Here is a 12341-nt window from a genome sequence, read left to right on the forward strand (position 1 = left end):
CAACAAGCACTGGACAAATATTTAAAATCTGTACCTCATGCACAAAAACCTTTAGAAATACCTATTGTTGAACACGAAGCGGTTGAAACAAAGGAATACCAACCTATAAAAAGCAATCCCGGTACATTACCAATTTCTGAAATTATTGAAACAGTTCCAATAATGCTTCGAAAAAATACAGAGCTATTGCTAAAAAAAGTTTTAAGTTCACACAATATATCTTGGGATACAACGGGCACCGTAACTATGTACGGTAAAATATATCCCAATTCCAATATTGTAGATTTAGTGAATGATGTGGTTAGGCAACGAAGAAAAAGTCAAAATCCTGTTGGACTTGATCAGTTTGTCAGAATCCTTCGTTCAATGAACATTCCACACCAGTTTCTTGGACCTGCAGCACTATCGAAACTATCACCAAAAAGAAGGGAAGCTTTGTCACCATTATCTTTTTTTGAAAAGTGGAAAGAATATAAATATTAGTAGTAAACATGAAATTACATCAACTCTATTATGTGTATACAAATCCAGCTTCATTATCAAATGCGTCTAAATTGTATAAAGCAACCAAAGAAAAAATTTCCAAAGCTAAAATAAAACATTGGTTACAATCTCAAGATGCTTATACCTTGCATGCTCCTGCATATAAAAAGTTTCCCAGAAAACAATATTATGCTAGTGGTCCTTTCGAAACTGTGCAAATGGATTTAGCCGACATGCAGAATGTTGCAAAATTCAATCGTGGTTATAGATATATTTTGTGTGCTATAGACATATTTTCCAGACTAGCATTTTGCATTCCGGTAAAGAACAAAACTGGTCCCGTTATAGCAAAAGCAGTGGAGAAAGCTTTGCACATGTACAAAAATGTTCCGTTAAATTGTCAGACAGATTTCGGCAAAGAGTTTTACAATAAACATGTTAAAACTATATTTAAAAATTACAATGTAAATCACTACAGTGTTTATTCGGAAATGAAAGCTGCGATATGCGAACGGTTTATTCGTACAATAAAAGAAAAAATTTATAAGTATTTTACAGCAAATCATAGTTACAAATATATTCATATTTTGCAAGATTTAGTTCAAAGTTATAATAATTCTAAACATTCAACTATCAAAGTTGCACCAGCACAAGTTAGCGATGAAAATATGAATCAAGTATGGTATACATTATACGGATCAAAGAAAAACTTTCGAAAAAGTTGCAAATTTAAGCCGGGCGATTATGTGCGAATATCAAAAACAAAAATGAAATTTGAGAAAGGTTATTTAGCAAAATGGTCTCGGGAAATTTTTATTGTAGACAAATGCATAAAATCAAATCCGGTAACATATCACATTAAAGATTGGAACGGTGAAATGGTGAAAGGTATTTTTTACGAACAAGAGTTACAGAAAATTAACGTAAATAAAAATACTGTCCATAGAATCGAGAAAATTTTACGTAGAAAAGGTAATTGGCTCTATGTAAAATGGTTCGGTTACTCAAATAGCTTCAATTCTTGGGTTAAAAAGAGTGACACATTGTGTTTATAGTTCATTAGCTTTGTGATGGAGCGTGTGAATGAATTTTATCTCTCGCTCCCGTCTAATGCAAGCTCCGATATTTTCCAAAATAACACCTCGACCTGTTATACAACAAAATTAGCTCACCCTATTGATCTCACTGATTCTAAATGGGTGGTCGGTCTTGCCGAATGTAGTTGTACATGGAGTTTTTATAATGTGCCAACAGTTCAACAGATTATTATCAAAGCGGTGCGCGCAGACAACTCGGAAGTTATTCAAGAAAGAGTTGAAATTCCTGCTGGTTTTTATGCATCTATTCAACATATTCTGAATTGTGTTCCAGAAAAAATGAAACAATTTATACATTATGACGAGTACATAAACCGTGTATTTGTTAAAACTGACACGTCCATTCAGCAAATCATGATAGGTGTAACACCTGCTTTAATGTGTATTTTCGGATATGCTCAAAATATACCAAAAACAGAAGAACCTGTGGTAGTTGCGGTGAATCACGAACCCTTATTTTACAAAGAAGCACCTTATGTTTGTAATTTGAATTATTTTCTCCCCCAAGAGATTAATGTTTGCGTAGACATTGTGAAACCTCAACTGCATGGTCATATATTACGAAAAATCGGAATCAATCATTATACCTATGGTCGAAATAAGAACTTTGCATTCGATATACCACGATATATCAAAGTTGAAAAACACTACTTTGACACAATCGAGATAGACTTAAAGGGACATACATGGGAAAATCTACCATTTCGGTTCGGTTCATCGTACATTAAGCTACATTTCAAGCAAACAGGAAAATGATCAGTGAAGGCACAGAAAATGATTTTTACATTACTCTTACTTCGAATGGCTCGCACAAACATTTCCCTCACAACACAACATCACATTTTGTGAATATGGTGGAAAGCGAAGTTCGTCTCAAACAGTCTGATTGGAAAATTGCATTAGCCGAAATTCAAATACCCAATACATGTTATAATATTACCGAAGATCAAAATATCATCTGGTATAATTTGCGTCTCGAAGAAAATCTCTATGAGGCCCACAAATTCAAAATTCCTTCTGGGTATTATCACACTGTAGATAGTGTGCTGGAACAAATCAATAAAAAAACAGATCTTTTTCGATTCACATATCGCAAATTAGCAAACACTATACATTGTAGTTACGATTTCCGTGTAGAATCAATTAAATTTTCACCAGTTTTGAGTCTACAGTTGGGATATGAACCGTACACTAACATCACAAAATACATCAATGGATCGCGGAGTCCATACTTGAATATTGGATATCCTCAGCAGGTGTTTGTGTACACCGATATTATACAGTATCAACTGGTTGGAGACAGTAAAGTTCCATTATTGCGTATAGCCAGCATAGAAAATGTTAACTATGGTCGAACATACTCTGTTTGTTTCAATCCTATGCATTATTTACCATTGTCAAAATTTTGTTTCAATACAATAGAAATCCTTTTAAAGGACCATGCAGGTCGAAATTTATCATTTCAATCTGGTACAGTGAACATAACACTTCATTTTCAACGGTCATGAAACATCGACAAACAGGTCGTGGAATACCCTATTTTGCTGGTCCTGTGTACCAACAGGGTCACGGTCTTGGGGGATTTTTTCGCGGTCTTTTTAGATATGCTCTACCTATATTAAAACCTGTTGCTAAAACTGTGGGACGTCAGGTATTGCGTACCGGAATGCAAGTTGCTGGTGACATGTTGGAAAATAAACCTATCAAGGAATCAGTTCGTGTAAGAATAAAACAGGCCAAAGAAAATTTACGTGACAAAGCAGAACAAAAAATTAACCAGTTGTTATCAGGTAATGGAAAAACAAAAAGAAAAAAAACAGTCAAAAGAAAAGCTATAAAAATAGGGCCTCCTTCGCTACAGTCACACTCGGCTAAACGTCGTAGACATAGAAAGGACATATTTGATTGAGCGACCATGTCTCACATTCATCCTTGCAGTCAACCATGTTGCACAAGCGATTTTGATTTGTTTTCAGTTCCTATGACACAAACTATAATTGAGCATACAGATAATGTAGAGTATCGACCTATATCTACTTTAACTTCAGGGGGACCTGTAGAATTTCATATTCTAGGTGAAACTGGTGAATTTATTCATCCTGGATACCTTTATCTTTACGTAAAGTGTAAAATTACAAAATCTGATGGTGAGGATCTTGACGATTCAGACAATGTTGCACCTGTCAATAATTTTTTGCATTCTCTTTTCAATCAAGTTGATATTTCACTTAATGACAAACTGATCACATCGTCTTCAGGTTCATACCCCTACAGAGCATATTTTGAAACTTTATTGAATTTCTCTGATGACGCCAAAAAAACACATTTAACATCTTCGCTCTGGTTCAAAGATACACCTGGACAGTTTAACACTCTGGGAAATGGAAATACCGGATATACATCTCGTGCCCAGTTCGCTAAAAACAGTGCTACTTTTGACATGTATGGAAGAATACATGCAGATATTGTAGGACTGGACCGTGTTTTGCCCAATAAAGTGGGAATGCGCGTGAAACTTCATAGAAGTAAAGATTCCTTTTGTTTAATGAATGCTGAAAATTCGTCTTATCTTGTGCATTTAGAAGATGTGACTTTATGGGTTCGGAGAATAACTGTTTCTCCCGATATTGGAATGCAACTCAGTACTAGAATGGAGCGTGAAACAGCTAAATTACCTATCACAAGAGTAGAAACTCTTACTCACACCATTCCTCAAAATATAACTTCTTATAACATAGATAATCTATTTTTGGGTAATGTTCCAAAAGCTCTTGTTGTTGGCTTTGTTTCGAATGCTGCATACAATGGAAAAAACAACTTGAATCCATTTCATTTTGAACATTTCAACATTAACCGGCTACAGCTACAAGTCGGTTCCAAATTTTATCCCTCCACCCCTCTAACACCAAATTTTTCAAAAAATAACTACATTCAAAGCTACTATACATTGTTTTCTGGAACTGGAATGTATTATTGTAATAGTGGAAATTGTATTGCTAGAAAAGATTATCCTCTAGGCTATACCCTCTTCGCGTTTATTCTTTCGCCTACAAACTCTTTGAATGACAATACATGGGACATGGTACGTGATTCGCCTGTTACTCTCAAAATACAATTTGCAAATTCTTTGACGTCATCTGTCACATGTGTTATTTACGCACAATTTGATTCGCTATTTCAGGTGGACAAAAACAGAAATATATATCCCGACTTTACAAAATAGATTTTAGTATCTTTGTGAGTGTTTGCCAGGATGAGATTTGTTATTCATTTCACTGCCTTCCAGGGCAATCAAAGTGAAATTATAGTCAAGGAGCTTGCACTTGTCAATATTGATAACTTTAGTTCGGACTCCTGGATATTTTTACCACCATTTCCGTACTGTGAATTAGAATCGACCTCTACCCAGTTAAACAATTATGCATCTCAAAATTCACATGGTCTTGAATGGAATCATGGGTATATAAAATACAATCAAATAGCCAACATACTGACATCCTACACAGAACATGCTACAGCGTTGTATGCTCATGGCATCGAGCGCTGTGCCTTCCTGGGAGACCTTCTACATCGCACCATCATCAATTTAGAAGACTTGCTTTGTCCGAAGGCTTGCCTGCTTGGATTTCCAGCTGAAAATTGTTGTCATCCATCGCATAGATTCGTCGAATTTCGCTGTGCAGCAAAAGAGTGCAAAGTGTATGCCAAGTACATTCGTTGCTACGAACTAAGAGGCTACCAGTTAGGTGTCATCTCACCATATATACACCAACGCCTAGTTTGAATAATATTTATTCAGATATACATACAGTTTGTTCCAGTGAAAAACCGCAAGAGCAAAAATATGTGGACTGACGACATAATTTATATTATACTTCAAGATTGTAAAACTGCTGTTCAATTCGTTGGTGTGTATGCTGATAACCAGTTACCGGTATCAGTAAAATTTCCAGCAGGTTTAATTATTAATACAAGCACAAGTGAAAATATTGATGGTCATTGGGTTGCTGTGTACATTAACAAAAATGGAATTGGTATATATTTCGACTCTTTTGGAGAACCACCCTCCGAAAATGTAAAACGTTTTCTCAACAGAAATACTTACCGTTGGATTTGGAACAATCAACAGATTCAACATTCAGAATCAGTGTTTTGTGGTGTATTTTGTATAATGTTTCTTTACTACTCTACCAATAATTACACAATATTGGATTTTGTCAATTTGTTCAGTAAAACAAACTTTGTAATCAACGACAACATTGTTTTAAATCAACTGAAAATATTGTTATGTTAAAATGTCTACATTTTTGTATATATTATTTTGGTGTTGTATGTACAATTGTAAATATATATATATAGTAGAATAATAAAAATTATATTTCACATATTTGTTTTTTATTTTATACTTTAAAATATTCTTGGAATGAAACAACAAAATTCACAATTAAACTTTATTTTGCATTCATTAATATATACATAAAATTCATTTGCATAAAATCTCAACATATCTGAGATTTGTTATTTTATATTGAACCAAGTAACAAGTCTTTGAACATTTCTAAAAGCACAGCCTGATTGAGAAAATGGTTCGTTTGATGTATGGTAACAACAACATCCACCCTGATACATAACAAGATTTTTTAATGATGGACAGCGCCTTGTATCGAGATCGACAATATTGTCAATATTAAATACATTTTGAATCAACTTTGATTTTTCCAACCCTTTACAGTAAAATATTGTATTTTTCCTCTTTAGCTCACTAAAAAACACCTTCACATGTTTGATATTATAACCTTTCGGTTCTGCAAATAACAAACCATGGTGGTTATATGTTAACCACTTACATTGTTTGTAATCTAAGTCAAACTTTCCAATATCAACAAAAGCATGATATACAATTGTTAAATCTGTTGAGCAAACACAAATTTCACGAATTAGAAAACTATTGTCTTTACTTCTAAAACCTTGCACATCAATTATAAAAGCCATTTTTTTTTCTTTAATGCAACTACTCACAGCAGAAATTGTCCCCGTGATGTATCTCGTTTTGATGTATACACCGAACTAAATTTTGCATTAAATCTCTCTCATCACTTAGAGTCCAAAGCAGCAAATAGGCGTCCGACTCTGTTTCAAGATCGTATTCAATCTCAGGGTGAGTATCCATAAAATGGTAGAAAATGTGAAAAAAATTATCCGGCTCCCTAAGATAAGTTTTTAGGTTGGAAATCTTCCATGTAAAACAACGTTCGCATTCGTCAGCACTTTCAACACTATCACACTCCAAATAATGCTTACTCAAGCACTGGTGAGCCAGTTGATTTGGTGCATTCGTAAAACAACCATCACAAATAACAGCATACTTAGGTACATAAGTATGTAGTCTTTTTAACAGACAATACTTGTCAATGAAGCCAGAAAAGCATCCACAACTTTCGAAAATAATATTTTCGATATCTTCTGTGTCAGCCAGAGCTGAAGCGTTGCGTATGTTCTGACTTGCCATAGTGATATAGTGGACATCTCACATCTTTTATATATATATACACACTAGGAACTTTCCACATAACTGTCTCTCACAAATAACTTTCCAAGAAGAGAAAATTTTCAGGTCAATAAGCTCCCAACACCGTTACAAGTTGTCACAAATAACCTCCCAACACCATTACAACTTGAACTTTACCAAAAGTTCTCATCACTTGCTCAGTTTAGAAGTAATAACCTCCACACATACATCACGAAAAAATAGTCCCAACTCACATTTCACTCTTTCACTTAAAAATTCAACACAATTATCAAATATCGGCAGTTCATGTCGCTCTACTTGATCTTTTATATTGGTAATATCCTGACAATTATGATCATTTGAATTATTAGTACAACCATAACAAGTATCCTTAATTGATCCAACACATAATGAAATATAAGACTGGTAATATTCACGTATTTGGGTCTGATATTCACAATACATTTTAGTTATCTTAGATATGCAATCAGACAATCGTAAAAGCTCTGTCCAGGTAGTTAACATCATTGTCATTGGTATTTCCGAATCAAAAATATCCACAAACTGAATAACTTTCTTATTGTACAATTTGCCAAAAGAAAGCATGTATTTTTCACCTAGCAACGCAGGCGACAAAACCAACTCTTCTTCACTAGATAAATAATTAGATATATTTCCCCCCAACTCCATCAGTGTACACCATTCTTCCATACACAACACAATTCCTTGGCTGTTGTGGCGAGCAATACGCACACACACAGAAAAATCGTTCTCCACATCAAATCCAACAGTTGCACTCTTGAATGCAGTTTTACTCAAAGGGTAACATACCTCCAACAAGTATTGCTTCCGTGGTTTCCATGTGGAAGAGGACTGGGCACCATTTTCCTCTATGCTGGTTCCAGAGAGCTGCTTTAGCATATTTAACTGCTGCTGCACATAACTATTCCCTTGAAAATTAAGTTTTCTTTTCGCATTCCAAACATTTCCTCCCTGTAGAGATGCAGGTGCTACAGCTGACGTTGCAGTAACTCCTCCCGAACGTGGTGTTGCAGATTTGGACACTACAGATACTTCGGCACCACCAGATCTTTGCACTCTTCTTGACTTGGCAGAACCGCTTTTCTCCATCTTGCTCTTCTCTTTCCTGCTACTTCACGATGAACGTACTAACTGTACAGAACATGTGGTACTTTATATACACCAACCCACATCACTCCCATCAACGTCATAGATTTTTAAATAGCACATAACGGAACATCTTGAGCAGGAAATCTCTCTCTCTCTCTCTTTCTCTCTCTCTCTCTCTCTCTCTCTCTGTGTGTGTGTGTGTGTGTGTGTTCTCTCTTTCTTATGTCCTTTTTCTCCCTCTCTCTCTTCCTCTGTGTGTGTGTGTGTGTGTTCTCTCTTTCTTATGTCCTCTTTCTCTCTCTCTCTCTCTCTCTCTTTCTCATTCCCTTCATCTCTTTCTCCTGTTCATCATCTATGATCTCGCACTGTCTTTATCCTCTCTATCTCTCTATATCCACTTCTCTTTTTCTCCTGTTCATCATCTATGATCTCTCACTGTCTTTATCCTCTCTGTCTCTCTATATTCCCCTCTTTTATCGTTCTCTCTCTTTTATCGCCTTTCTTTGAGTGCTACGTGTCAAATCTCTACTAAGGTAGTTTCACAAATACATTTAGCCTATCAATTATCATAACATAGGATGAATTTCAACATAGTAGTAAAAAGATGTCCTCTGTAATCAAGACAACGGATTCGATTCTTGGCGAAGACACAGTGCATTGGTTCGATCCTTACTTCACAGTTCAACTAGCGTATTTGAGGATAAAGAAACAAACTTTTATTTAGCTTTACATATCAGTTGTTATTGGAAGTTCAGGGAACGAATTGAGTTGTACACGAAATTCCATTTCTATTTCACAGGTATTGTCACACTTCACCAACCGAGAAATGCTGTATGATGCAACTAAATTCGACTTCCTATCCAAGCTAAGATGTCAAAGAAGGCAACATGGAGGAAGACATCCCAGCGACAGCACCTGCCAAGAGGATTGCCTTGTTAGAAGCAGGTAAACTATGATATCAATGAAAATGTTAGCTGCAGTCGCTCTTCTCCTCCACGCAATCCCTTTCCCTCTCACGCGTTTATTGATCGAGCCCTCTTGAGTTACTACTTGCGCAGAGACTTGCTTTCGTTCGCTCACGCACCAGGGATTCCCGAGATACTTTTGGGTGCGAATGTTCACTTGCATTACTACGAATGCTTGATGGTCTCAACGGTAGAATGATGCTTCTAGCTATGAAAATAAATATCTAGATATGACACCAAGGTGGGAAGCACTAGCCTCCTCTAAATTCCTGATAAATCGCACACAAACAACTAACTTTTAGGGTAAGCGGGGGGAATTGGGTGGGTTGGGTAACTGGGTGGTATCATGTCATTTTATTTTTTATTAATTTCCTGTATTGTCATAAAACAATAACTAGTAAATAGCATGATAGCCTTATTCACTGGGCACTAATTGTATTTTTTTCAGCATTTTGCTTCAATTCTCTAGCGAATAAAAAAGAATTGTTTATACTACTGCACTTTTCTGACTTTAAAAGTGAAAAACTATGTTTGTCCTGCCTTAACTAAATGTAACACTAATCTTTTGTCAAGTGGGAATTGTTTGATTTTTAGCCTTAAAACAAGTAAATATACTCCAAGGAGTATGAAGCATTTTTAAAAGAGGGGTTTAAGGAGGGGAGCAAACTACCTCCCAATTACCCACATGTTTTTCAAAGCTTTGAGATACTCTAAAAATTTCTAAGTTGTACCAAAAAATTTACTGTATGTATTATAATTTACCTACATATATAAACTGTAAGCAGTAGGTTTTTCAAAGCCCTAGAATACTGGGATAATATTGTTTTATTTAATTTTAAGAAAATTGCGAAGTTTTATTCAAAACATTTGTAATTTAAAAATATATATTTAATTTTTTTCTCCCATTAAAACTGAGTGTAAAATGTAGTTTTTACTTTCTTTGTTAACACCCTTTTTTCCACAGACTGTAGCACTAATATCTTGTTAGTTCTTAGGTATACCTCTAAATTACCCCCATGGGGGGTAATTGGGTTGTAAATCACTTTTCTTTTTCTTTTAATGCATAAAATAAGGAGGTAAAAAAATCAAAGTGTGTTTAAGAGATGGTAATTGAAGGTTCTTAAGATAATAAATTGGGTCCAAAGTCTTAAAACAAGTATCACAGCTTCGTTTTTAAAACAACTCCCAATTCCCCCCGCTTACCCTATATCTAAAGCGGGGTTCACTGTAGCGTGGGACCTCACTGATGTTAACTTCTATTTACATTTAGCTTCAGTTGTTACTAAATAACATTACAGTATTTAGTTCTTGTGTTTCACCTTGTACTTTTCAGAGGCATGGACGACTCATGAACGACAGTCAATGGACACTTTGACGACAGTCAGTGGCACCGTGACAGTCAGTTGGCACTGTGAAGACAGTCAGACTCCAAGTGTTGAATGTTGCGAGAAGAAAAGTCATAAATGGTTGGTAAGCACAATTTACTCCATATTCTCTCTATAATTGCAAATTTAGTTTACTGTTGATTTTGCAGCAAGCTTAGTGTTAACATGTTCAATAATTTTGTGAAATACAGCAGATTAGATATGGTGTAAGTATTTAAAAAATTAAAAGACATGCTAAGGACATCAACAGAAAATTTCTTTATTGCTTGCAATTGTTTCGTTGACAAGTAATTCTCTTCGCTATATTTTTCTGTGGCTTCTGAATATAATGCGCGTGGACCGCATAGAGAATTGTGGTTCTGCCGAAAAGGTTTTATTGAAGTTTGTTGGTTTTGCTACAGTATCTTGGGAACTATTGGGGCTGCAATGATTATATTATACCACTTTATAGTTCTCATTCTGCTATAAAAAAGGAGACTATAAGATTTTATGTAGCTGCTCAAGAAGTGAAAATCATTCATTTTTTGTCCAAATTTTTAACAAAATATAAAAGAAAATGAAGGAAATAGGTGATGAAGCGTCAAAGAGGAGGTAAAAAGAGGATAAATGTGCTAATCTCACGAAAAGGTGCAACAAAGAGTGTTCATTTTACTTGATTTCGTATCATTCTATAGAATGATGGGATCAGAACCAGTCACTTCGCAATTAATTGCTGGGTGATGTAAGCTATTCATCATTCATCCTCTATGATGAGAGCACTCGTCATTGGCAACACGAATTAACGCTTGGCAGTACGAAAGGTACAAGTAAGATTTAGGAACTAACAACTAGAAAAGACAATGGTCACTCGCTGGGGTTTCTGAACCTTTGAACCTGAATCATGGCTGGGTTTTAGGATAGTTACCTGTCTATCTGACGAATGAAAATAATTACGATGAATAAAAATATACTAAGTCCTCTGTTGGCTTCTCTATAGGTTGACCAGCGCGTCGTCTCACTTTTGCTCCACTGCTCTCCTAACCTCTCCACTCTCCTCAATTCCAATCCAAAGTCAGTCCCCTCTCAGCTTGTTTCACCTCTATATTCCCTAGGACATGGAGCTCTTCCTCCGTGCCGAATCGTGTTTTTAATTGCCACTATGCAAACCGCTGACTCCATAGGCAGAAGAAACTACCTATTTCCTGAATACCTCAGGAGGTTTGCATAGCACAACACTGTGCATTGTTTACATGCCTCAGAGGTTGAGACAACTGAGATAAACAAGTGAATGCCCTGGTCAACATGAAGAATTCAGAGAGGCTTTTAAATTAAAAAACAATCTTATGGATTGATACGTTCTACCGCCGCGAGAAAAATTTTCCATGTTGAAAATTTAAAAGTCAAATCACAAAGCTTGAGATGACCCAGGTTCGCCAATTCGATATATTTTCTTAAAAAAACAAACAAAGAAAAATATAAAAACAACAAAAATAAAATTAATTAAATAACATAGCTTTCTCTTGTTTTCCTAACCCCCCAAAAATATTCTATTACCCAAAACCTTACAATCCATGATAATAAGTACGCATGTCAATATGATGTTTTGTTAAAAAAAATTATTGTGTATCATTACATGACTGGTGTTTACAAAAGTTCATGTCATTATATGATATAACTTTCGACGTAACAAAATTTTACGTACGTAAGCCTTTTATGTAGGATTGCTCATTCCTACTAAGTCGCGAGCGATCGTCGTTAGTCTTTTGTAAATCGCCAGCGCGATGCCATAGCT

The sequence above is a fragment of the Lepisma saccharinum genome, chromosome 6 (assembly GCF_977018435.1).
Source record: "Lepisma saccharinum chromosome 6, izLepSacc3.1, whole genome shotgun sequence".
Taxonomy (NCBI): domain Eukaryota; kingdom Metazoa; phylum Arthropoda; class Insecta; order Zygentoma; family Lepismatidae; genus Lepisma; species Lepisma saccharinum.